A 27,679-nucleotide genomic window follows, 5' to 3' on the forward strand; every position below is an offset into this window, starting at 1 on the left:
TTGTTGCTTGACAGTGCAAGGGGCTGCCCTCCTGGTTCCAAAACCCGGCCAGAGACACAGGACAGAGTCTAAATCTGCCATGGTTCTTGCAAAGATGCCTGATTTCCTAAGTCTGCAACTGCACTTATTTTGGAACAAAGAGAAGTCTTGGTGCTCTAGCTATTCAACTTTTAATTTATTAATTTTAAAATATAGTAAGTTCTATTGTACTGGGAACTGCCATGTTGCTGGGCATTTCTTAACTGCATTAGGGTCTAGGAAATGCCTCTGATTTGCGAGATCAAACCTTCTTCACAGTATTGGCTCTATATCTCTTAGGGCCAGAAAATAATCATCTTTGAATGCACTGATTAATTTTGTTGTTGTTGTTTTTTTGGCAGTGCCACGCGGCTTGTGGGATCTTAGTTCCCCGACCAGGGATCGAACCTGTGCCCCCTGCCGTGGCAGCACAGAGCGCTAACCACTGGACAGCCAGGGAATTCGCCCTTTGGGGTTTTAACACATAAGTTTAAGCAACAGAGTGAATGCATGTTCATGCAAAAACAATATGATGAATATGTGGTTCTAAATAAAAACACCAGCAAACTGGGGACTGGGGACTCTGGAAAGGGCTTTGTACTTTGAGCTTTCTTTCATTTGTACCTGGAGATTAGATACAGCTATAGATATGATATAGATATAGATATAGATACAGATATATCAATATATACAAATAATCACCAGGAAGTAAATACAATGTTATTATAACCATGGATGTAGACAAGGAGTAAAGTAACAAACACCAAGTTATGAGAAGCAATGCTGCCTGCTCACCCCTACAAACAGAAACCATCCTGCAGTAGCCTAGAGACCAAAACCTCACACTCAGATGACCTAGGACTGTGAAGGGAGCAGGGGCTGACTCAGGTGACAGACTGATGCATTTTCAAGAATAAGAGCCAGGGGGAATAAAACTTGGTAAAACCCACAAGAATTCCCCATTAGGAAGTCCATGGTTGCTTTGTAAGGGGTAGTTTGGGGACAGGGAAAAGAAATTCAGAGCAAATGAGTTTGTAGCAAAGGTTGACCACATTCCGTGCTGGAAATGATTAAAACCTCGTCCAGGAGGTATGAGCTGGAGTCTCATCCCCACTCCACCCCCTGGGCTCCTACCCAGCTCAAGCAGAATCCAACTGCCCTTGACCACATTGTCTCTGCTGGTCCAAGCAACCCTCCCCTGACATGCCTTACCTGGAGAGCAGGGATGATGGTGGTGGTGGCCTGGTGGGCTGCAAATGACACATGTACTCGTAGTGTTGAGGGGGAGGGTGTTCTGCATCATCAGGACTGCCTGGCTACAGGTAATGGGCCCCGCAGAACAGGTGACCCCTTCCCTCTATCCAGATAAGCCTTCCTAGAATGTATTGAGTAACTCTTGTGTGATCCCTGGGGACTGAAGTTTCTGTGGTCTGAGGTGAGTCAAGGGCAAATAGGCCAGATGCTCTGACACAATATTCAAAGGCCACTGTCTGGGTGTCCCCCGGGCTGCTAGGAGCCGGCGTGTCTGAGTTGGGCGGGGTACCATCACGTGCTCAGCATATAGGGAGCCAGGGGTAAACCCTACCTTCTGGAGGAAACTCAGGGAGCATACTCATGTTGATAAGGAGTCCAGATGGAGCTGATATCCCATTCTGGGCACACTGGGCAGTGGGGGAGTCCCTCTGGTAGGCTGCCCGCCAGGCAGGGGGATTCTCTTCATCAGAGCAATTGCATACATCATGAGACTACTTGCCAGTCTCTACCTTTCTAACTTCCACCCCCGTCCTGCTGCCTCCAGCAAAATTTTATCGCGTGCGGAAAGAGGTGAGGCCCCAAAGGACTTGAGCCTACTAGAAAGCTGACTGAAGAGAGAAACCGTGGAACTCTAAGTCCTCAGAGGACTTGTGGATAGTTGTGGCGAATACAGTGGAAGAGGCATTTGAGTTGCTGGAGGTTTTGTTGAGAATTCTCTCATTTAAAGAACTATCTCCAGGACTCCCCTGGTGACGCAGTGGTTAAGAACCCGCCTGTCAGTGCAGGGGACATGGGTTTGAGCCCTGGTCCGGCAAGATCCCACATGCCACGGAGCAACTAAGCCTGTGCGCCACAGCTACTGAGCCTGTGCTCTAGAGCCTGCGCTCTAGAGCCTGCACACCACAACCACTGAAGCCTGCGCGCCTAGAGCCCGCGCAGCCAAAATAAAGTTAAAAAAAAAAAAGAAAAGAAGTTCCCCAGTTTAATTCAACAAACATTTATTGAGCAAATCGCCTCGCTTGGCTCTCTGAGGAATTCAAAGTTAAATCCCAGTCGTCCTTAGGGATTTCCACACCCTCTCTAGTTGGGCAGGGAAGCCATTTACTTAACTATGTGGACTGGGGGATCCTTCGATGGTAACTGAATCCATTTATACAAATACCAGTGAGCTCCCTATTATTTTGTCCTAATTGCAGATGACTCAAGACTTCTTAATGCCCTCTGGGGAAATGACAGCTGAGTCTAGGAATCAATGAAGATGGAAAATTATATGGGTCCCTCTTCACCAGGCACATGAGCTGGGCACTCCCCAGGCACTCTCTCCACAAACAGAAATTCAGAGGCTTGGGGATCTTGGTTTGGGAAGAACATGAAGGCAAGGTTCCAGAAAGTACAGTCTGGTCTGCCATTAACTAAGTGCAGCTGGTTCCAGTGTATCTGGCAACTTCTTCTTCCCAGAGCAAGGTTGAATCATTCAATCAGACAAGCTTCTTTGCTGACAGGAAAGCAAAAGGGAGGGAGCCGTAATTGACCATGCACCTCATCCAAAAATTACATTTATTACCAAAAAGAAATTGTGACTTTATCTACAGCCAAATCCTCTATTCTGACTGGGGCTCTGGGTTCTATTGAGAGAGGAGCTGCCTTTCTGCTCAGTGATGATCACGAGAATGGGTCTTGTCTGCACAAGGTAACAGGGAGGCCAAACCCAGCTTCAATCCAAGGCTTTGTCTGAGTAACAGCATAGATGTCTCTCAAGGGTGACGGGCTGAACTGCAAGATGTATAGTTTTATTTTTTGAAAAATTTATTTTCAGGTGCTTTTTTTTCCCTATGAAGTGATCATTGGTGGGGTGGGGGGGGTGTTTAGGGGTAGACAGAAATTGGCTGGATCAGCTGCTGTCACCTTTGACGTGAGTGACCCAGATCATTTTTTACAAAAACATGTTGGTAAAAACAGGTGGAGGGACAGGTGGATTAATCATTGTTAGCCAGTGAAAATGGCTGATTTATCTCCAGCGTGGTGGGAAAGTTCAACTGCAGGACCTTGAACTGTGTATCTATTGACCAGGTGGAAGGAGCGTGGTGCATGTCTCAAGATGAGCTGGACATTTTTTTTTAATTAATTAATTTTTGGCTGTGTTGGGTCTTCATTGTTGCGCGCGGGCTTTCTCTAGTTGCGGCGAGCGGGGGCTACTCTTCGTTGCGGTGCTCGGGTTTCTCATCGTGGTGGCTTCTCTTGTTGCGGAACATGGGCTCTAGGCTTGCGGGCTTCCGTAGTTGCGGCACGCGGCCTCAGTAGTTGTGGCTCGCGGGCTCTAGAGCACAGGCTCAGTAGTTATGGTGCACAGGCTTAGTTGCCACGGCATGTGGGATCTTCCCGGATCAGGGCTCGAACCTGTGTCCCCTGCATTGGCAGGGGGATTCTTAACCACGACACCACCAGGGAAGCCTGAGCTGGACATTTTGTCCACAGAAAAATGCTGGAGGGCATTTGCTTCATCGTAAACCGTTAAGAATTCTTGTCTCATTACCTTCCTCTTGTCACCCCAGGGTCTGCCTTCTACTGAAATCAAATGAATCATCCGAGCCATTATGGGAAGCACTGACCAACCATCTTCTTCCTCTCCTCCCTCTTCCTTAACCCCCTTCCCCAAAGAAGCTGTTTTTCCCTCCAGAGATTATCCTCTTTCCACAGACGGTCAACCAGTTCCCTCACGACCAGAGGGTGGACATTTCTACCACTCTCCATCAGCCCTTCAGGGGTGACAAACCACCCCTAGCAGCTGGGACACATTCTTGCTGTCAAATTCGATTCTTCCTGCCAGGAGTTAAACTTTGCTGATGGTGCAGGGCAGAGGCAGAGGCAAAGGAAGGAAGCCTCCAAAAAAAGTGCTTGGGACTATTTGAAAAAAGCTCATTTTCTTCTTTGTCCTGGTCTGTACTCCAGAGACAAAGACGCACTGGCTAAGGAGAGACAGGAAGGGTGACTCAAGCTAAGGATCCAGCCTCGACTGGCTGTTCCTCCTTGCTTCAACTCATGAATTCTTTGGAAGAACTGGCACAAACTAAAGGACGGGAGGAAACTGAGGGGTCATCAGTTGCACAGCGCTAGCTCAGCCTGATGCGGGGGGGTGAAGTGAGGTGGGGATTGTTGAGTGGGAGGTGGGTGTGGGGCAGAAGGAGCATCTTGGTTTTCCTTAGAAGATTCAGAAACATCCTCAAGCTTCCAGCAGGCAACCCGGGAGACTGTCCCTCCTGCATTGCCATCACTAGGATTAAAAGGAAAAAAAAAAAAAGAAGTTAAAGATCTGTGTGACCTTGGCCAAGTCACTGGACTCCTCTGGGTTTTACTCTTGTCAACTGTTAAACTGAGACTTGGTCACCCTCACCCACCATTCAGTTTTTTGTTTTTGGGTTTTTTTTTTTTTTTGAATTTTATTTTTTTATACAGGAGGCTCTTATTAGTTATCTATTTTATGCATATTAGTGTATATATTTCAATCCCAATCTCCCAATTCATCCCACCACCACCCCACACCACCCCCCCGCCACTTTTCCCCCTTGGTGTCCATACGTTTGTGCTCTACATCTGTGTCTCTATTTCTTCCCTGCAAACCAGTTCATCTGTACCATTTTTCTAGGTTCCACATATATGCGTTGATATACAATATTTGTTTTTCTTTTTCTGACTTACTTCACTCTGTCTGACAGTCTCTAGATCCATCCATTTGTCTCTACAAATGACCCAATTTCGTTCCTTTTTATGGCTGAGTAATATTCCATTGTATATATGTACCAAATCTTCTTTATCAATTCATCTCTCAATGAACATTTAGGTTGCTTCCATGACCTATTGTAAATAGTGCTGCAATGAACATTGGGGTGCATGTGTCTTTTTAAAAAAATTTATTTATTTTATTTATTTATTTTTGGCTGCATTGGGTCTTCGTTGTTGCGCATGGGCTTTCTCTAGTTGCATCAAACAGGGGCTACTCTTCAGTGTGTTGTGCAGGCTTCTCTTTCTGGTGGCTTCTCTTGTTGTGGAGCACAGGCTCTAGGCGCATGGGCGTCAGTAGTTGTGGCACATGAGCTCAGTAGCTGTAGCTTGCGGGCTCTAGAGTGCAGGCTCAGTAATTGTGGCGCACGGGCTTAGTTGTTCCACAGCACGTGGGATCTTCCTGGACCAGGGCTCGAACATGTGTCCCCTGCATTGGCAGGCGGATTCTTAACTACTGCGCCACCAGGGAAGCCCTGCATGTGTCTTTTTGAATTATGGTTTTGAATGGGTATATGCCCAGTAGTGGGATTGCTGGGTCATATGGTAATTCTGTTTTTAGTTTTTTAAGGAACCTCCATACTGTTCTCCATAGTGGCTGTATCAATTTACATTCCCACCAATAATGCAAGAGGGCTCCATTTTCTCCACACTTTCTTTAGCATTTGTTGTTTGTAGATTTTCTGATGATGCCCATTCTAAGTGGTGTGAAGTGATACCTCATTGTAGTTTTGATTTGCATTTCTCTAAAAATTAGTGATGTTGAGCAGCTTTTCATGTTCTTCTTGACCATCTCTTCTTGGAGAAATGTCTATTTAGGTTTTCTGTCCATTTTTTGATTGGGTTGTTTGTTTTTTTAATATTGAGCTGTGTGAGCTGTTTATATATTTTGGAGATTAATCCTTTGTCCACTGATTTGTTTGTAAATATTTTCTCCCATTCTGAGGGTTGTCTTTTCGTCTTGTTTGTAGTTTCCTTTGCTTTGCAAAAGCTTTTAAGTTTCATTAGGTCCCATTTGTTTATTTTTATTTCCATTACTCTAGGAGGTGGATCGAAAAAGATCTTGCTGTGATTTATGTCAAAGAGTGTTCTTCCTATGTTTTCCTGTAAGAGTTTTATAGTGTCCAGTCTTACATTTAGGTCTCTAATCCATTTTTAGTTTATTTTTGTGTATGGTGTTAGGGACTGTTCTAATTTCATTCTTTTACATGTAGCTGTCCAGTTTTCCCAGCACCACTTATTGAAGAGACTGTCTTTTCTCCATTGTATATCTTTGCCTCCTTTGTCATAGATTAGCTGACCACAGGTGTGTGGGTTTATCTCTGGGCTTTCTATCCTGTTTCATTGATCTATATTTCTGTTTTTGTGCCAGTACCATATTGTCTTGATTACTGTAGCTTTGTAGTATAGTCTGAAGTCAGGGAGTCTGATTCCTCCAGCTCCGGTTTTTTCCCTCAAGACTGCTTTGGCTATTCAGGGTCTTTTTTGTCTACATACAAATTTTAAGATTTTTTGTTCTAGTTCTGTAAAAAATGCCACTGGTAATTTGATAAGGATTGCATTGAATCAGTAGATTGCTTTGGGTATTATAGTCATTTTCACAATATTGATTCTTCCAAACCAAGAACATGGTATATCTCTCCATCTGTTTGTGTCATCTTTGATTTCTTTCATCAGTGTCTTATAGTTTTCTGAGTACAGGGGTTTTACCTCCTTAGGTAGGATTATTCTTAGGTATTTTATTCTTTTTGTTGCAATGATGAATGGGATTGTTTCCTTAATTTCTCTTTCTGATATTTCGTTGTGAGTGTATAGGAATGCAAGAGATTTCTGTGCATAAATTTTGTATCCTGCTACTTTACCAAATTCACTGATCACCTCTAGTAGTTTTCTGGTGGCATCTTTAGGATTCTCTATGTATAATATCATGTCATCTGCAAAGAGTGACAGTTTTACATCTTATTTTCCAATTTCTATTCCTTTTATTTCTCTTTCTTCTCTGGTTGCTGTGACTAGGACTTCCAAAACTATGTTGAATAATAGTGGCGAGAGTGGACATCCTTGTCTTGTCCTGATCTTAGAGGAAATGCTTTCAGTTTTTCACCATTGAGAATGATGTTTGCTGCGGGTTTGTCCTGTATGGCCTTTATTATGTCGAGGTAGGTTCCCTCTATGCCCACTCTCTGGAGAGTTTTTATCATAAATGGGTGTTGAATTTTGTCAAAAGCTTTTTCTGCATCTATTGAGATGATCATATGGTTTTTATTCTTCAATTTGTTAATATGGTGTATCACATTGATTGATTTGTGTATATTGAAGAATCCTTGCATCCCTGGGATAAATCCCACATGATCATTTTATATGACCCTTTTAATGTGTTGTTGGATTCTGTTTGCTAGTATTTTGTTGAGGATTTTTGCATCTATATTCATCAGTGATATTGGTCTGTAATTTTCTTTTTTTGTAGTACATTTGTCTGGTTTTAGTATCAGGGTGATGGTGGCCTCATAGAATGAGTTTGGGAGAGTTCCTTCCTCTGCAATTTTTTGGAAGAGTTTGAGAAGGATGGGTGTTAGCTCTTCTCTAAATGTTTGATAGAATTCACCTGTGAAGCCATCTGGTCCTGGACTTTTGTTTGTTGGGAGATTTTTAATCACAGTTTCAATTTCATTACTTGTGATTGGTCTGTTCATATTTTCTATTTCTTCCTGGTTCAGTCTTGGAAGGTTATACCTTTCTAAGAATTTGTCCATTTCTTCCAGGTTGTCCATTTTATTGGCATAGAGTTGCTTGTAGTAGTCTCTTAGGATGCTTTGTATTTCTGCAGTGTCTGTTGTAACTTCTCCTTTTTCATTTCTAATTTTATTGATTTGAGTCCTCTCCCTCTTTTTCTTGATGAGTCTGGCTAATGGTTTATCAATTTTGTTTACCTTCTCAAAGAACCAGCTTTTAGTTTTATTGATCTTTGCTATTGTTTCCTTTGTTTCTATTTCATTTATTTCTGCTCTGATCTTTATGATTTCTTTCCTTCTGCTAACTCTGGGTTTTGTTTATTCTTCTTTCTCTAGTTCCTTTAGGTGTAAGGTTAGATTGTTTATTTGAGATTTTTCTTGTTTCTTGAGGTAGGCTTGTATTGCTATAAACTTCCCTCTTAAAACTGCTTTTGCTGTATGCCATAGGTTTTGGATCATCGTGTTTTTGTTGTAATTTGTCTCTAGGTATTTTTTAATTTTATCTTTGATTTCTTCAGTGATTTCTTGGTTATTTAATAACGTATTGTTTAGTCTCCATATGTTTGTGTTTTTTACGTTTCTTCTCCTGTAATTGATTTCTAACCTCATAGCATTGTGGTCAGAAAAAAATGCTTGATATGATTTCAATTTTCTTAAATTTACTGAGGCTTGATTTGTGACCCAAGATGTGATCTATCCTGGAGAATGTCCCTTGTGCACTTGAGAAGAAAGTGTAATCTGCTGTTTTTGGATGGAATGTCCTATAAGTATCAATTAAATCTATCTGGCCTATTGTGTCATTTAAAGCTTGTGTTTCCTTATTAATTTTCTCTTTGGATGATCTGTCCCTTGGTGTACGTGAGATGTTAAAGTCCCCCACTATTATTGTGTTACTGTCGATTTCCTCTTTTATAGATGTTAGCAGTTGCTAACAGGTGCTCCTATTTTGGGTGCATATATATTTATAATTGTTGTATCTTCTTCTTGGATTGATCCCTTGATCATTATGTAGTGTCCTTCCTTGTCTCTTGTAACATTCTTTATTTTAAATTCTGTTTTATCTGATATGAGTATTGCTACTCCAGCTTTCTTTTGCTTTCCATTTGCATGGAATACCTTTTTCCATCCCCTCACTTTCAGTCTGTATGTGTCCCTAGGTCTGAAGTGGGTCTCTTGTAGACAGCATATATATGGGTCTTGTTTTTGCATCCATTCAGCAAGCCTGTGTCTTTTGGTTGGAGTATTTAATCCATTCACATTTAAGGTAATTATCAATTTGTATGTTCCTATTACCATTTTCTTAATTGTTAGGGTTTGTTTTTGTAGGTCCTTTTCTTCTCTTGCGTTTCCCACTTAGAGAAGTTCCTTTAGCATTTGTTGTAGAGCTGTTTGGGTGATGCTGAATTCTCTTAGCTTTTGCTTCTCTGTAAAGCTTTTGATTTCTCTGTAAAGCTTTTGATTTCTCTGTTGAATCTGAATGAGATCTTGCTGGGTAGAGTAATCTTGGTTGTAGGTTCTTCCCTTTCATCACTTTAAGTACATCATGCCACTCCCTTCTGGATTGTAGAGTTCTGCTGAGAAATCAGCTGTTAACCTCATGGGAGTTCCCTTATATGTTATTTGTCGTTTTTCCCTTGTTGCTTTCAATAATTTTTCTTTGTCTTTAATTTTTGTCAATTTAATTACTATGTGTCTCGGCATGTTTCTCCTTGGGTTTATCCTGCCTGGGACGCTCTGTGCTTCCTGGACTTGGGTGGCTATTTCCTTTCCCACGTTAGGGAAGTTTTTGACTATTATCTCTTCAAATATTTTCTTGGGTCCTTTCTCTCTCTCGTCTCCTTCTGGGACCCCTATAATGTGAATGTTGTGTTTAATGTTGTCCCAGAGGTCTCTTATGCTGTCTTCATTTCTTTTCATTCTTTTTTCTTTATTCTGTTCCACGGCAGTGAATTCCACCATTCTGTCCTCCAGGTCACTTATCCGTTCTTCTGCCTCAGTTATTTTGCTACTGATTCTTCTAGTGGATTTTTCATTTCAGTTATTGTGTTGTTCATCTCTGTTTGTTCTTTAATTCTTCTAGGTCTTTGTTAAACATTTCTTGCATCTTCTCGATCTTTACCTCCATTCTTTTTCTGAGGTCCTGGATCATCTTCACTATCATTATTCTGAATTCTTTTTCTGGAAGGTTGCCTATCTCCACTTCATTTAGTTGTTTTTCTGGGGTTTTATCTTGTTCCTTCATCTGTACAAAGCCCTCTGCCTTTTTATTTTGTCTATCTTTCTGTGAATGTGGTTTTCCTTCCACAGGCTGCAGAATTGTAGTTCTTCTTGCTTCTCCTGTCTATCTTTTCCTGCCTTTCAGTTTTAACATTGTTTAAGTTTTTGGGTGCTCCTTTTAAAGTAGCTCCAATGATGTGGTGCCTGACTTTTAATGATTTAATAGAAGTAAATGATTCATTATTGCCAGAAGGAAAAAGATAAATGTGTTCATATCTTTTTTTAATTAAAAAAATTTTTTAGGGCTTCCCTGGTGGCGCAGTGGTTGAGAGTCCACCTGCCGATGCAGGGGACATGGGTTCGTGCTCCAGTCCGGGAAGATCCCACATGCCGCGGAGTGGCTGGGTCCATGAGCCATGGCTGCTGAGCCTGCGCGTCCAGAGCCTGTGCTCCACAATGGGAGAGGCCACAACAGTGAGAGGCCCGCGTACTGCAAAAAAAAAAAAAAAAAAAAAATTTAAATTGAAGTACAGTTGATTTATAATGTTTCAGGTGTACAGCAAAGTGATTCAGTTAAGAATATATATATATATTCTTTTTCAGATTCTCTTCCATTATAGGTTACTACAAGATATTGAATATAATTCCCTGTGCTTTACAGTGGGTCCTTGTTGTTTATCTATTTTGTACACAGTAGTGTGTATCTGCATATCTTTTTTAAAAATAAATTTATTTTATTTATTTATTTATTTTTGGCTGCATTGGGTCTTTGTTGCTGCGTGCAGGCTTTCTCTAGTTGCAGCGAGCAGGGGCTACTCTTCGTTGCGGCGCACGGGCTTCTCATTGTGGTGGCTTCTCTTGTTGCAGAGCATGGGCTCTAGGTGCTCAGGCTTCAGTAGTTGTGGCACATGGGCTTCCATAGTTGTGGCTCATGGGCTTAGTTGCTCCGCGACATGTGGGATCTTCCTAGGCCAGGGCTCAAACCCGTGTCCCCTGCATTGGCAGGTGGGTTCTCAACCACTGCACTACCAGGGAAGCCCACTGCATATCTTTTTAATTAAAATATTTTCATAAGTAATGTATCCACATGGTTAAAATAAAAGTTCAGAGTTTGAAAGATCATTCAGTGAAGTCAGTTCTTCCTTCCACCTCTGGGCATCTTCCAAACATGGGTTCTGCCAAGACCCAGCTGAGACCTGAGGTACACCAGGAGTCACAGAAGCACCTCACAATTCTCAAGTGGAAGGCAGCTTCCTGCCCAGAGCCTGGCATCCAGCTGTGATCCAGATTGGGAGAGGGGGTCATCCCTTCCACCCTCTTCTGTTCCACCTACTGTTTTTCTCCCCCAGCTCTGCCCTGTAGTCCTTTAATCAACTCTTTAATTTTCAGAATTTTCATCCTAACCAAAACACCCATGTTGTATAGTCAGTTATTAGTCCTTTCCTCTTCCGGAGCCCAGTTGGGGGACATAATTAGGAAATTAGTAGTCTCGGACCCTGTTAACCTATACCTTACCCCCTCTGAGAGCTCCCAAGTATGGACTGTGATGCAGAGAAAGAGGAAGAGGTGAGGCCCAGAATTGTCATGAAAACAAACAATGAGGTTTCCTCACCCTGCAAGAGCGCCTTGGAGAGCGCCAAGGAACTATTCTGAGCTATGAAAACACAGCAGGGCTCTGCTAGGAAATAAACAGCTGTCTGTCCTGCCAACGCCTGTCTCTCTGGACTCGAGTCCTGACGGTGTCTGATCTCTAGCCAGCAAGTAGGAGAGACAGGGAAGAGGGCGAGGAGAGCGTAGTGTGCCTCCCTCCTTTAGGATGGAAAGGAAAGCTTGTTTTATTTTTAAGATTTTCTTCACTTTAGTAGGTTGGAAGTGGAAGGAGGGAAGTGCCAGGGTCGTGTAAGTCCAGGGGATCCCTCCAACCTTGAATTCCAGAGAGCAGGGTGTGAGCTGCTCCCTCCTCAGCCTTGTGCAACTTCAGCCTCCTCTGCTCTACTGGGAAGGAAACATGATCTTCTCGCTGGAAGGTCTGCTGGTTGACCTTTTCTCACCCTTCTTCTTTATTAATTTTTGGCCACATCTGACACTTTCGACAGACGAAACACTCACCCTCACCCTCACTGTTTCCAGTGTCTCTCCACCAAGCTCTACTCTCCTTTCTCCCCTTCCTCCTCCCACCATCAGCATGATGTTAGGTGCCCCCTTGGCCACCACCTGGCTGCTGTATACATTCCCCAGATCTATGAGTTCTGTCCAGGCCAGTTGTTCCTCCAGACTTCCTTGCTTTGTAAATGCATCTCTTCCTCCTCTGTCATCCTACAGGCACCGAGCCTGGCAACCTTTGCGTCATCCTTGTTGCCTCCTCATCAGGTCTTGTTTGATTTTCTACTCTGGTGGCCACTCATCAATCCCTCTGCCTAGACCCGCAAGTCCCTTTGTTACCTAATGATGGCCTATGCCCCTTCTCACTCCCCTACCTGAGCCATCCTACAGACCACTGGCAAAGGTAAAGGAGCCTTCTTTTTTAAAAAGAATTTATTTATTTATTTATTTTTGGCTGTGTGGGGTCTTCATCGCTGTGCGCGGGCTTTCTCTAGTTGTGGTGAGTGGGGGCTACTCTTCGTGGGGGTGCGCGGGCTTCTCACTGCGGTGGCTTCTCTTGTTGCAGAGCACGGTCTCTAGGCACACGGGCTTCAGTAGTTGTGGCATGAGGGCTTTGGTAGTTGTGGCTCGTGGGCTCTAGAGCACAGGCTCAGTAGTTGTGGCGCACGGGCTTAGTTGCTCTGCGACATGTGGTATCTTTCCAGACCAGGGGTCGAACCCATGTCCCCTGCATTGGCAGGTAGATTCTTAATCACTACGCTACCAGGGAAGCCCCCAAAGGAGCCTTCTTACAATACAGTTCTTTCCATTTATCACCCAGAAAACATCCCGTGACTCCCCACTGCCTTCAGAATGAAGTTCAAACTTAAGCTCACCCACAATCCGACCCCAGGTTATCTTTTCAGCCTTATGTCTTGCAGCTCCCCTTCATGGACCCCTCATTCCAGATACACTAATGGTCTTGGATTTCCCAAACATGCCTTGGTTTGCCTAACTTGGCTCTTTCCTCCAACTGGAATATAATTCCTCCCATCTCCACATGTCCAGGTTCTAAACATACTTCAAAGCCAAGCTAATAGAGCCTTCCCAACCCACTGATGCTCACCCCTCATCAGCTATAAAGGATCAGCCTGACCTGAGCTCCCCTAGCCCTTAACCATTCCTACCTTAGGTCACTCAGCACGTTCAAACCTTGCATTACAGTTGTTTGCATATTTCTTAACCCTTTTCCTATTATCCTGAGCCCTGAGGGCTAAGAAATCATCCCTTCCAGCACCCAGAACAGAGTTCTGCTTGCATATCTGGGGCCAGTATGGTAGCTTGGTTAGATGCCTGCAGTGGTTCCTCCCATTGCTGATATATATCCCTTTGCACTGTGACTTTGACTCTTTTCCTGTCAAAACGTGACGTTTATGTCTCCATCCTTTGAATCTGGGGTTGATCTTGTGCCTTGGCCAATGAGACATTAGCAGATGTGATGTAAGCAGAGGCTTGAAAAGCATTCCCTCACTAGGATTTGTTCTCTTTGAGCTACAGGTGGAACCCTGGACCACAAAGGGGAGAAGTCCAGGCTGGCGTGCTGAAGACACACTGCTGTCATGTGTGGCATGTCTGACAACTGGCCCCAGCTCCAGACCTGTGAGTGAGGCCATCTTAGACCATCCAGCTCCAGTCCATCTGCCGGGTATCTGCAGCCACAAGAGTGATCCCAGGAAACTCCAGAAAACTGCCGAATGAGCCCCGCTCAGAGCGCCGACCTACAGAATAATGAGCAAATAAAATGGTCTGTTGTTTTAAGCCACTATTTTCCAGGGTGGCTTGCGGTGCAGTAACTGAAACACCCAATAGATGCTGGTTAATAAAATATCAAATAAGGGAAAATTCCCTGGCGGTCCAGTAGCTAAGACTCTGAGCTTCCATGGCAGGGGGCCGTGTGGTATGGCCAAAATAAAAGAAAATAAATTATTAAAAATATCAAATAATAACTAGCATTCAGTGAGCATTCACTATATGTCAAGAACTAGTCTTGGAAAATTACATGAACTGATTCATTTAATCCTCATAAAAATCCTGAGGTAGATTTTATTACTGTTCCCATTTTACAGGTGAGAAAAGTGAGGCACAGAGAGGTTATATAACTTGTCCAAGGTCACACCTGCCAAACTCCAGCAATCTAGCTCCAGAAACCATACTACAAAACACTATACCATGTTGCAGAATGAGGAAACCTTTAACTCATTGCTTTGCTGCCTCAGAAACACCCTTCCTTACATACATGCCGAATTCTATAGCATTTTGGGGTCCAACGTCCAGTCTATGCTTCAAACCCTCCCATACCACGCGCCCTTGGGCCTACCCCAGGCTCTGGATCCCTCCTACCTGTTTCACGGAAAACCCAGTGTGGGGAACTAATTTACAGACCTGCCAATGTCTACCTACTCAGAAACTTTTCTGTCCCATCTCCTCCCTCCTGCAACCTTGGCTGGGCTGCTGGTTCCAGCAGTGCAGGTCTCATCTGGAAAGGAAATATTCAGGCTAGTGTGTCAGCGTTGCCCTTTGGCCCTGTGTCCCAGCTTAACCTGCGCAGCCAGGGTGATCATTCACTCAGGATCTTTGGGCTTCTTTAGATCTTCCTTTTTGAGGGAGTCAAAGGAGAAACTGGATATGAAATGTTTTTTTTACAAGACAAAGAATTACCTGAATATAACAACTGTCATTATTTCAACAAAGATGTATTTAAGCACCCACAATGGGCATGACACCATTCTGGGCATCAGGCCACCAAGGCCAACAGGACATGGTTCTTGCCCCAGGGAAGCGAGGGGAGGACACACGTAGATGATGAACTAGAGTTCAGCGTGTGAACCTCCATTGCAGGGTTCTTTCCAAAGAACCAAGGGTGCAGGGAGAACAAAGCAACCAGCAGGGAAAATGGGACGGGGATGATATTTGAGTTGGGTTTTAGAGGATGAATAAGCCTTCACCAGATGAAAAAGGGAGGAAGGGGAAAGAGGAAGGAACCAGAGGAGGGAAGGAGGGGAGCGCATGGGCAGAGGCATGAGTGGATGGGAACAGCCTGTTTGGGGAAGGTCCCATGGTTGGAGGCGTCTGGTGAGCAGGGCATCAGGATGGCAGGAGCTGCTGAACCTGGTCCATGAATGGCCTAGTATGCTCTGGAGAGAGTGGGAAGCTCTGAAGATTTATAAAGGGCCGTTGGCCAAGGAAAACTATAGGAGGGGGACGGAAGGAAGGTAGGATTCCTGAGTCTGGGCTCAGGAATCTAGTTGCAGAGTCTGTGGCGAGGCTGGTGTGTGCTGTGTCAGGAGAGGCTGGCTGATGTCCCCCGGGACACCCCACGATGGTTTCCTGGTGAATTCACCACAGTCCAAGGGAGGGGCCTAAGTCAGAAACCAGATTTGTCAGCTCACCAGGGGGGGATGGTCTTTTAGGGAAGATCTAAGTTTACCAGAGTAACACCTGGGAATTCCCGGGCAGTCCAGTGGTTAGGACTCCGTGCTTTCACTGCCGAGGGCCCAGGTTCGATCCCTGGTCAGGGAACTAAGATCCCTCAAGCCTCACGGTGGGACCAAAAATTCTTTTTTAATAAATAGGTAAATAAATACATTTACCAGAGTAACACCTGAAGGCTAATCTCCATTTCCAGTAACTGCTAAAGCAAAAGCAATTATCAGGATACCAATTTACAGAAGATATATATATCTATCTCATATACCTATATCTATATCTATATAATCATTTACACAACAGCTATAACGGACTTGCCCATTTTCTTTCCATGACTGAGATGTGGTGGGAAGCTGGCCCACTGAGCTGCGAATCAGAGGCAGCAGTTGGTCATGAGTCATGAGAGAGATTTGAGAGGGCCTGGAGCCCTCATCCACGTGGCTATTGTGCCTCCAGGGCTGGACAGTCCTGGCCTTGGGCCGGGTCCTCTGCTCCACACACGGGTAGATTGTCACTGCCGGGGCAGGCTCCGTGATGCCCCTTTTCTGTGCCGTCTGACAGCCACCTTCTTTTTTAGATTCTTCATGCTCCTCTGGCAGGTTTGGAACTGAACTGCTATCCCAGGGTTTTCTCAACCTTGGTTTCATGTTAGAATCAGCTGGGGGAAATTTCAAAGCTGCTAATGTCTGAGTGTCACCCCCAGAGATTCTAATTTTATTGGGCTGAAATGCGGCGTGGGTGTGTGGAGTTTTACAAGCTCCTCAGTGATTTCGGTGTCCTGTCAGTGTTGAGAGCCTTTGCTTTAAGGCAACTGCAGATCTCTGTTCTGGTCCACTGAACACTGATTTTTCCCCTAGAGGGTCACTTACCGTGGATCAGGTGCCAGGTACTTCTCAAGCATGACCTCGTTTAATTCTTTAACCCAGCTCTGCCTTCGCCCCGTCCCCATCCGAGCACTTTTCACCATATGCTGCTGCCAGTCTCGATGGGAATGCGTCTCCTACTGCGTTTAGTCTTTAGGTGAAGGTCCCTTTGCCAGAACTCAATGCCTTCCCGGCTCACCTGGTTGAGCCTGGGTCCAGGCAGTTCCTGCAGGAAATGATGGGACTTCCGTGTGGTCTGAGCTTCCAGTTTCCCTCTGGTCACAAGCTGAGTTGGACCCAAGTCTCTGTTCCCTGAACTCCCCTCTTGCCAGGGCCTGCCCACTCAGTGTCCTTCCCTAGGGCTGGGTCTGTGGCCTGGGCTTCCAGCTGGGGAAGGAACCCCCTCTCTTCCTGACCTCACAGGTCCCTCTAGAAAAGACACTGACAGGATAGGTCAAACTATAGAAGTAGACACCGCACTCCACATGGGTTCCTTTAGCCTGGAGGCACCTGAGAAAACTCGGTCTTTGAGGTCTACCTCCTCCCCACCCTACTCATGCTCCCACACTCCTTTCTGGAAAATGTCCCAGTTCTTATTTATAGCCATCCAAAGTCCATGCCCCAGGAGGGGCAACAGGGATGTGAGGCCCTGGAGGCTGTGGCCTGACTAGGCAGAGACTGTCCCCACTGGGACACACCTGGCTCCACAGTCCCCTGTATGCCCAAGGCTTCCCCACCCCAGGGACAGAGGAGGACACCAAAGCTGAGGGGATTTGGGGTGGGGGATTATAGGACCTGAGGGGACTTCCAGCAGGGACTTCCCCCCAGGACCTCAGAGGGAAATACCAGGGAGTAGAGCTGAAGTAGCAAGAGGAGGGGAAGGACAAGGGGAAGAAAGGAGAGAGAAGGAGGAAGCTAGGGTGACAGGGAATTGAGGGAAGCACCTTCCTAAGATCTTGGACACAGGCCTCGTGGGGACCCTTTCCTGGGGCTCCAGAGAACAGCTAGTCTCTAGATGTCTCACCTTCATATTCAAGACCCAGGGCAAAGGAGGAGCTGGGGAGGCCCAAGAAACTTCTGAATGTACTTAAGGTAACTGAATTGTACATTTTAAAATGGCCAAAGAGTACATTTTATGTTGTGTATAAGTATGTTGCATAAAAGTTTAAGTAAAAGTTTTATGTTATGTTATGCAAAAAAAAAGAAAAGAAAAGAAAGGAAATGGTACAGTTACTTTGGAATGGTGTCTGGCAGCTCCTCAAAACGTTAACCATAGATTACCATAGGACCCAGCAATTCAGCTCCCAGGTACATACCCAAGAGAAATGAAGGCATTTGTCCACATGCAAACTTGTATACAAATGTTCATAGCAGCACTATCCGTAACAACCAAAGAGTGGAAACAAAATACGGTCTATCCATACAATGGAATATTATTCGTCCATAAAGGAATGAAGTACTGATTCCTGCTACAACATGGGTGCCCCTCAAAAACGCTACACTGAGTGAAAGAAGCCAACCTCAAAAGACCACTTATTGTATGAATATATTTATATGAAACTTCCAGAATCTAGGCAAATCTGTAGTGACAGAAAGGTTAGTGGTTGCCTAGAATTGGGAATGGGTTGGAGGGAAATAGGAAGTGACTACTAACAGATTTTGGAGTTTCTTTCTGGGGTGATGAAATTGTTCTGGAATTAGATAGTAGTCATGGTTGCACAACTTTATGAATATATTAAAACCCATTAAAACTGTACATGTTAAAAGGGCGAATGTTATGGTATATGAATTGCATCTCATTTTAAAAATAAGATTAAAAAACTGTTAAAAAAAACAGGAGTCTTCTGGGAAAAGTATGGCCATCACTTTAGACTCCCGGCTGGCCATTCCTCTCTACTCTGTGACAGGAACCCAGGAGGTTTGAGGTCAACAGAGCTAAGAACCCCCTGTGTCAGGCATCACAGACTCAGGATGCTCCCAGCAGGGAGGGGGAGGGAAGGGAGGATGGTGCAAGAGAGAGAACTGCCCCATCCAGTGCCCATCCCCTCCCCTCCCCACACTCCCTGGCACTGGGGTCCCAGCCACATTCCCCATCCATCTAGTTGTGGGAGAAGCCCGTGTGGGAGAAGGCATGGAGGTGGGCGGCACAGCCTGGGGGAGGCAAGCTAGGCGGTCGACCTCACAGGCCCCAGCACCCTGGAACTCCCGGAAGTAGACGGAGTCAGCAGAATCGATGGAGGGGTCCTGGTCAAAGAAGTTGTAGGGTCGGAGGAAGAAGCCCACGCTGTTCCCCACAGTCACTGTGTTGGGAATGTCCTCTGCATGGGGGGTGTGCAGGAAACCGGTTGTCACCCAGGCCACCAAGTCCTAAGGGGGCGAAGAAAGAGGATCATGAGGTCTGGCTTTGCTAAGGGCACGTCTGCCTCCCCCAGTGGCCTTGTATGGGAGGGCTGAGTTCAGCAGCCCAGGAAAAATGTGACATCATAGCGCTTTCTTCCTTAGTGGGTTCTAAAGACCCTTAGAGGAATCAGGCTTGGGAGAGAGTAAGGAGGTTCATCCTTGCTCCCCCGGCCTCCCCGCTCATGCCCACCCCCTCCCCCTCAACTCACCTGCCCAGCAATGGTTTCGTTGTTGAGGAAGTCAGTGAAGTCCAGGGTGGGGGGTCCAGGGGTCCTTCAAATTATAGATGCTGATGCTTCTGGGCTCCTCCTCCTTCCGCTGGGTCACAGCCAGCTGGTACCTGCAGGGGATTTGGATCAGACCCACAAGGTCGTCGAGCCATCCTGCTGCCTGAAGCTGCACTGAAGAGAGGACACAAAGGGGAAACGAGCATAAAGGTCTGATGTTGTCCAGCCTCTTTATTGTTCTCTGTCCACTTCCCTCTCTCTCTGTCTCTCTCACAAAGTTCCCGCATTTGCTCAATATCCTGTATCTCAAACATCTACCGGCCCATTATTCAGACTTCAGGTGGGACTGTCGCTCACGCGTCCATGCAGATGGGAGTCAGGGCCTGGACGCATGTGCACAGACATGGCCTGATTCCCATCTTAGGTGAATTTCAGTATCCCATGTGCCTGCATTTTAGGGAATATTCCCTCAGATCTGTGCTCCTCTCTTTGTTTTCCCCTCCAACCTTGATTGTGAACACTTTAAACATACAGACAAGTTAAAAGAATAGTCTAGTGACCATCCTAGATTCCACCTGGAGCATTTTGTCATATTTGATTCAGCACACATCTTTCCATTCATTCATCCATGCAGGAGGCTTCATTTTGAGCGGCCTAAGATTGTGGCTGCAGGAATGTGTGTGTGTGAATGTGTGATCGTGAGTGTGTATATGTACACACACCCATGGGAGGTGGGGGAACCTGGGTTCCCAGCAACATGGAGCCTTTTGTACAGTCTGCCTCCCTCAGTGCCTCTCTGACACCCCATCACCCACCTTGCCCAGCTCAAGGCTCTCTCCATGGAGCTGTTCTGGGGCAGAGGCTCCCCAGCAAAGCTGACTGTCTAGATACGGTGGCCCCTTGGGTGCCCCCACTTGTTGCTGTGATTGCTGGCCAGGTACAGGTTGCAAGGGGAGGGACCTCCCAGGGGGAAGGCGGCCTGCTCCTCTGTCTCCAGCAGCTTCTGGGTCACCTGCAGCCTCTGTATCTGGTGCTTGGGGCTCCAGGGTACCGCCGTAGGGACAAAAGCCATGTCCTCAGCCCAGACCCAGTTCTCCAGTCCTGCAGGGGTGAAGTGGAGGTGGTGGGGGGAAGGGGGGAGGGAGGGCTGGCCATGCAGCTGCTCCACCCCCTCTGGACTCTGTCCCCACCTGGCTTCAGAGTGGGGGCCAAAGAGAAAGCCAGACTGAGTGTGCCCCCTCTTCTCTCCCCTCTCCCCAAGATGTCCCTGATCCAAAGATTTGAAGAAGGTCTTTCTTCTTGATATCATCACTGGTAATAATCCCAGATGCCTTGTGACTGGGCTTCCACTGACCTTCCCGCTCTGAGGAGCTGAAGGGAGGGGGGTTTACCTGAGGTTGGAGCAGTCTAGCAGGCAACGTGCAGGACCAGGTTCTTTCTGACCTGAGGAAAGGGTCTGCCCCTCATATCTGAAGCCCTCTGGCGTCACTAGAACTGCCTTCTCATGAAAATAATCACAGCAGTAGCTCATATTTTTTGAACTTGGAGGAGCTCTGCACAGGCAGTGTGTTGAGGGCTTTACATGGATTGATGCTTTACTTGCACAACAACCTGATGAAGGAGGAACTATAATTGTCCCCATTGTACAGATGGGACAACTGAGGCTCAGAGAATTTAAATAATGTGCCCCGGTTTGTCACCAAGGGCATGTGGTTAGTTTCATGGCAGTGCTGGGGACCCAGGTCTCAGCCTGGCTCTACACGGCCTACACATCAGTACCCAGAGGAAACCAACACAAAGGGGCTCCACCACACATGGACAGCAGACACGCAGGTCAGAAGGAAAGAGAGTCAGAGCCCAGGCCCAACACTGCTGGAGCTTAGCGGTGTTTTCTATTGCTTGGGGATTGGCAAGGAATAAGGGGCAAGGCCAAAGACATAGTCTGTTGCCTGAATAGTTGGAGTTTTGAATGATTTTATTGGAGTCCAACTAGGTTCTATCTTAGGACTCAACTTAAGTGATCTGAGACCAAAGAGCAGTAAACCAAAACATGCCAGAAGCTCCCTCCATACCTTCCAAAGATCAAAGAGAGCAGAGACTGATTAAGCAAACCCTCAGTTTCCCTTTGTGAATTACTGCTCCTAGCCCACACTCCACAGTTTCTACTTGTAGACGACAAAGGCCAAGAGTTCCTTTTCCGGTACATCCACACAAACAGGCTCACGTGGATAATACTTACAATAATAACTAATACTTCTCTGTGTGTGTCAGGCACCGTTCCAAGTGCTTTAAGAGTTGTCATAGCTTAGATGTAGAGATAAAGAGAGATGTGTGCGTCAGTTAGAATACATACATGTATTTTCTAGCTAAGTCCGATGAGAGAGCCTAAAAGCAATGACATCCCAGTAATAATGAGCACACCTGGTACCCAGATCTTGGTTTCTAAACACTATTCTCCAATAAAAGGAACCAGAGATTCTTGGAGAAGTGGTTGATTTCAGGGCTGCAGCAGGGAAAATACAAGATGTAACTGGAATATCTTGCGGTGCCAGAAAGTAAAGAAGTGCTCAAAAAAGGATGGAGGCATGTCAGCAAGACACAGGAACCAGCCTGAAGGCTCTCCCAATGGCCAAAGCTGAAACAATTTAAGGAACAAAATAAATGATAGTATGGGGTTATAACCCTTAGAATAAAATATCCATGAGTCCATACAGTTATGTATAAATAATTACATACATAAATAAAGTAAAAAGGAGGGATAACACTTTCTTAATGGAGAATTCCAATTAATAAATGTATAAAGAATAAGAGAAAAAATGTAAATGAGACAGCAATAATAATTGTTGCAGGAAAAATCCACCAATAGATGCTAAAATTCGTGGGCAAGAGTTTGAGAAGAAAAGAAATAGTATATTTGCGCAGCATCAAAAATGCCCCCAAATATTTATTAACTGAAAACGGAAAGACAGTAACTTTTGCAATGGAGGAAGTTGCTAAACACCACCTTAACCAAGTGCTTGAGGCCAATATCACTGGTAATAAGACATATGGACATCACATACCCCTTGATATGACGCTCTGAGAAGGGTGTAAAGTCATTTCTGTGGTTTTCTTACCAAAAAAAACCTCCACAAAAACGAAAACACAAGCTCAATCCAATCATGAGAAAATATCAGAGAATCCCAAACTGAAAGACATTCTACAAAATGATTGACTAGTATCTTCTAAAGTGTCAGTTCCTGAAAGACAAGGAAAACCTGAAGACCTGCCAGACTGGAGGAGACCATAAGGAGATAGGGCATCTAAGTGCAAGGTGGGTTTAGATCCTGGAAGACAGAAAGGAAATCGGTAAAGAACTGATGAAATTCTCATAAAGTCTGTAGTTTATAGTATTGTAACAATGTTAATTTCCTGGTTGTGATTGTCCTGTGGTTGTGCAAGATGTTAACATTAGGGGGAGCTGGTGATGAGTATGTGAGAACTCTATATAATGTCTGCAACTTTTCTGTAAGTCTAAAGTTATTTCAAAAGAAAAAAATGTTTTTAAATAGTCATCATTAATTCTCACAACAGTCCTATGAGGAATGCACTGTTACACCATTTTTACACTTGAGTAAACTGAGATACAGAGAAGTTAAGCATAAAAATGTTTCAGGTGTGGAGAAAAGGGAACCGTTTTACATTGTTGGTGCGAATGTAAATTGGTGCAGCCACTGTGGAAAACAGTATGGAGGTTCCTTAAAAAACTAAAAATAGAGTTTCCATATGATCCAGCAATCCCACTCCTGGGCGTATAGCCAGACAAAACCGTGATTCAAAAAGATACATGCATCCCTGTGTTCAGAGCAGTACTATTTACAATAGCCAAAACCTGGAAGCAACCTAAGTGTCCATCAACAGATGATTAGATTAAGAAGATGTGATACACACATACATACATACATACATGTACATATACATACACACACAATGGAATACTACTCAGCCATAAAAATGAATGAAATAATGTCATTTACAGCAACATGGATGGACCTAGTGATTATCATACTAAGCGAAGTGAGTCAGAAAGAGAAAGGTAAATACTATATGATATCACTTATATGTGGAATCTAAAGAACGACACAAATGAACACATCTATGAAACAGAAACAGACTTACAGATATAGAGAACCGACTTGTGATTGCCGGGGGGGAGGGATGGATTGGGAGTTTGAGGTTAGCAGATGCAAACTATTATATATAGAATGGATAAACAACAAGGTCCTACTGGATAGCACAGGGAAATATATTCAGTATCCTGTGATAAATCAGAATGGGGGACTTCCCTGGTGGCGTGGTGGTTAAGAATCCACCTGCCAATGCAGGGGACACGGGTTCGAGCCCTGGTCCCACATGCCGCAGAGCAACAAAGCCCATGCGCCACAACTACTGAGCCTGTGCTCTAGAGCCCACGTGCTACAACTACTGAAGCCCGTGTACTTAGAGCCCGTGCTCAGCAACAAGAGAAGCCACTGCTCACAGCAACTAGAGAAAGCCCGCGCGCAGCAACGAAGACCCAAAGCAGCCAAAAATAAATAAATTAATGAATGAATAAAAAAATCATAATGGAAAAGAATATGAAAAAGAATAGATATATGTATAACTGAATCACTTTGCTGTACAACAGAAATTAACATAACATTGTTAAGTCAAGTAAACTTCAATTAAAAAAAAATGTTTCTCTCACATTTTCCAGGAGCCCTCCACTGTGCTCTCCACTCCTCCATTACAACCTCAGCCTACTGAGAGCAGGGATATTGTTTCTTCTGTTACATTGTTTTAGTGCAGTGCTTGGCACAAACACGCATTCATTCGGTAAATATTTGTTGTTTGCCTGAGTGTAATACATTGTTATGTGAGAAATTAGAAGTGACACAATATATGTACATTATGATAGAAATTTGGTGGTAAAATTCTAAAAATGTATACCAGTATATCATATATACACAGTATACACTGTAATATAGTCTAGAGTGCAGATGCACAATTTTAAAAAAGGAAAGACTTTTTTTAAGCATGAGAGAATAACCATCTAAGGGTGAAAATCTCTGAGGAATTTGATGACTTTCACATTTTCTTCTTATACTTTTACATTTTTGATGTTTCAATGACAATTTTTAAATCTAGGCATGGAGACGTCAGCCCCCTTTACTGGAAAGCTGGCCTCCGCCAGGATGTCTTACCACCTGCGTCCAGATCCACCTTGAAGTGGGCACGGTGGGTGTGGTCAGGGGTGCGGCAGCGGCCCCACCAGCAGCTCAGTCACATTGGGCTGGGGTTGTCCGCCAAAGAAGACGATGGCCAGTGCTTCCCGGGCAGGCGGGGGGCTCCCCCTGTCCAGGTGGGCCAGGGCTGCAGCCTTGGGGGGCAGCTGCAGCTCCACCGAGAAGACGCAGTTGTCTGAGGGTTGGGCCTGAGCTGCATCCACCAGGCCTGGCCCCAGCTTCTGGGTCAGAAAGCTTATCACAGCCGTCAGCTCTTCTCGGCTCAGGTCTGCAAACAGCTGGCTCTGGCCAGGGTGTGCCCAGGGCTGGGCACTTGGCGATACAGAGGGGCAGAGGGGAGGCAGGCTGGGATGACACTCCTTCCCAATTCCTTCCTCACTCCCAGCACCACCTTCACCCATGCCCATCACCAGAACACTCCACAGGAACAAAAGAATAAAGACAGCCATAGCTAAAGCTCCTGGCTGCCTCCAGGCTCTTGCATCGGAATGCAAGATAGAAAGACAGACAGACAGACAGGACCTGGGTGCACGATGCCCCTTTCAGTCTCTGGAGGTTCCTGGCTCTGGGTGGGGCTTCTGGGCAATGGCAGAAGGTTGGCAGGGGGTGGAGGCTGGGGGAATCAGTGGTCAGGCCAGGCTCGGGAGGTAGGACTGATGTAGGAATGTGGACTTTAAGTGGCTCAAGTAAGCCTCTGTCCTCCTGTTCCAAAACAAACATACAGGTTCAAGGTTGTGGAACGAAGTGGGGGAGGGATCGGTTTGGGAGATACACCTGGAGAGAGGCAAGAGGAAGAAGTGACAGGGGCAGAAAGGGACTGTCCTTGGGCTCCTCCTCCACTCTCCAGATACGGCCTTTCTCCTGGCTACAAGGCCGCAAGCAAAACTCACCTGTGCACACCCCTCCAACCAGATTCCCTCCTTCCATCCTCTAGCTGACGAAGCCCTCATCACAGTCTACGGCTCCCCCATCAACCAGAATCCTACTGGCACCCACAGGAGACTGGAGAGTCATGCTGAGAACATAAAGCACCTGGGAGGAGCTGGGGGGCTCAAGGGCTGACCCAGGTCAACATCTTGGAGGCCCTGAGCACCCTAAATCACTGGAGGGGAGCATGAGGGGGGCGTTGGAGGGGGTGGGGAGTTTCAGTGTAACAGAGCTCCCTCCCCACTTGAGCAGGACTGATGGAGCACGGCAGAGGTCAGGGTGCCTGGAAACTGGCTGTGAACATAACCTAGCTGCCCACAACCCTCATTTCCAGGAAACCCGCCTCCAAAATACTGCAGAGGCAGAGAGCAAAGTGACCTCCATTCTTGGGCAGGTGATGTGTGGGAGACTGCCATCCTCTGTGCAGCCAGGTCCTGAGGAAAACTAGGAGAGACTGAGGGATCCAGAGAGAGGACATGCATCTCTTGTGAGCCTGGAGGAGAATCCTTTGCAACCTGGACATGTCCAAGAGATCTTCCCCAGGAAGCCATGTTAGACCGACATTGTAGACAGAGTGCGTGCGCCTGCAGGAGACTGGACAGGGCATTCCAGCCGAAGGGAACAGAAGCTGCAAAGGTACAGGAACTTGAAACAGCCTGGGCCTGGGCAGGGAACGGCCAAGGCCAGCTTAGGGGGTGTGAGGTGGGGATGGGAGGGGGGCGGGCAGAAGAGGTCAGGTCAGGGAGCCTTGTGAGGTGTGTGTCTAAGCAAAGTAGTAATTGCGGAAAGACAGTGAGAAATCTCAGAACATGTAAAACCAGGGAAATCAACACCAGAAAGGTCAGATTCTCCAAAAATCATCTGGTTATGCAACCAGCTGTATTTTGATATGGGAATTCCACCTAAGGGGTCATTTTATTACTGACCCGTGTCCTTGGACTCTTTAATCAATAGAATTGATAAGAAGCCAGAGGAGGAATTCAGGCAAGGCTTTACTGGGACTCATGCTGCAGCAGGAAGGAGTAAGAACCAAACACAAGTTCCCAGGACTTCCCTGGTGGCGCAGTGGTTGAGAATCCACCTACCAGTGCAGGGGACACGGGTTCGAGCCCTGATCCGGGAAGATCCCACATGCCGCAGAGCAGCTAAGCCCGTGCATCACAACTACTGAGCCTGCGCCCTAGAGCCCGTGAGCCACAACTACTGAGCCCATGTGCCACAACAACTGAAGCCCACGTGCCTAGAGCCCGTGCTCCACAACAAGAGAAGCCACCGCAATGAGAAGCCTGCGCACCGCAATGAAGAGCAGCCCCCGCTCGCCGCAACTAGAGAAAGCCCGCGCGCAGCAACGAAGACCCAACGCAGCCAAAACTAAATAACTAAATAAATTAATTAAAAACAAACAAACACAAGTTCCTTGCTTGCTCTCTGTGGAGGTTGGGCTGATTCCTTACGTGGGGTGAGGGTGAGGGTGAGGGTGAGGCTGGGGGCAGATCGGTGGGTCGGGCCCGAGGGGAGGCTGAGGTGTTTGCCCACCCCCTTGATGGTGCTGTGTGCAGGGGTCATGCCCAGTACCCTGCTTTTGCTCCCAGCACCTCAGAAGTGGCAGCTGGTTTGTGGCTTTCTTGTATCTTATGGTTCACAGTGGCCCCGATTGCCCATGCGTGCAGTTATTTTTAGTCCCTTGTAGTTTCTTTGTGATCTGTGGCTCCAGGAAACATTTGTCCAGGCGCAAGTGCAAGCACTCCTGTAAAGGGTCCCAGGTCCCAGCCTGTCTCAATCTGAAATGGGCCATGTGGACTTTATAATAAGGGGGAGAAGAATCTAAGGTCAAACCCAGCCCTGGCCATAAGGCAGGTATTTCCAGCCTGGGAACTTCATTCTGGGCCCTTTCATAAGTGCTGGTCTTACCTCCCAGCTAAGAACACACCTTTAAGAGGACGGTTAATGTTTTATGTCCCGACCAGTGCTACCAAGCACAGGTCAAGAATGTCCACTCTGACGGGGTATCCCCAGGCTCTCCTATGGGAGGTGGGTAATGATCAGGGAGTGGGAGGGAGAGCCTTTGCCTTGCCTGGTGGGGGAACTGGTTCAGAAGAAGGTGTCCCCTCTGCCCACCTTCCCTAAGTGTCTCGCTGTCACATCGCTTCCTCTGATATCGTTTCATCCTCGGCTTCACAATCATCATGTCAAACACCCTAAAAACGTGTTGAAAAGTTGTCGCTTTTGGAGAATTACTCAGAAGACAGGACCACACGTCCTGCTCCCCCCACTAGGTCTTATTTTCATTTGGACCAACTTGTCCCCAGCCTCTGTGAATGTGCTGAAGATGCGTTTATCCCTGGGAGCCAGAGCCCACCCCCCAGCACACAGGCTGAGGACTGGGCCCCAGGACGTGGTGCCTGAGTCGAGCTGCTGCCCCAGAGGCCCTG

The 27,679-nt window shown here is 46.1% G+C and overlaps 1 pseudogene across 1 annotated transcript; it reads right to left on the minus strand.

Annotated features, from left to right (window-relative positions):
• Positions 1–18,527: 18,527 nt before the first annotated feature.
• On the minus strand, positions 18,528–23,565 carry LOC309976039 (amine oxidase [copper-containing] 3-like; annotated as a pseudogene). The gene is made up of 5 exons (XR_014327210.1): positions 21,478–23,565; positions 21,296–21,360; positions 19,872–20,157; positions 19,039–19,169; positions 18,528–18,796 (listed from the first exon to the last, which is right to left on the minus strand). The product of XR_014327210.1 is annotated as an amine oxidase [copper-containing] 3-like (transcript).
• Between the last annotated feature and the right edge of the window lie 4,114 nt (positions 23,566–27,679).

Source organism: Leucopleurus acutus (genome assembly GCF_964270905.1).
Source record: "Leucopleurus acutus genome assembly, chromosome: 19".
In the NCBI taxonomy this organism is placed as follows: Eukaryota; Metazoa; Chordata; class Mammalia; order Artiodactyla; family Delphinidae; genus Leucopleurus; species Leucopleurus acutus.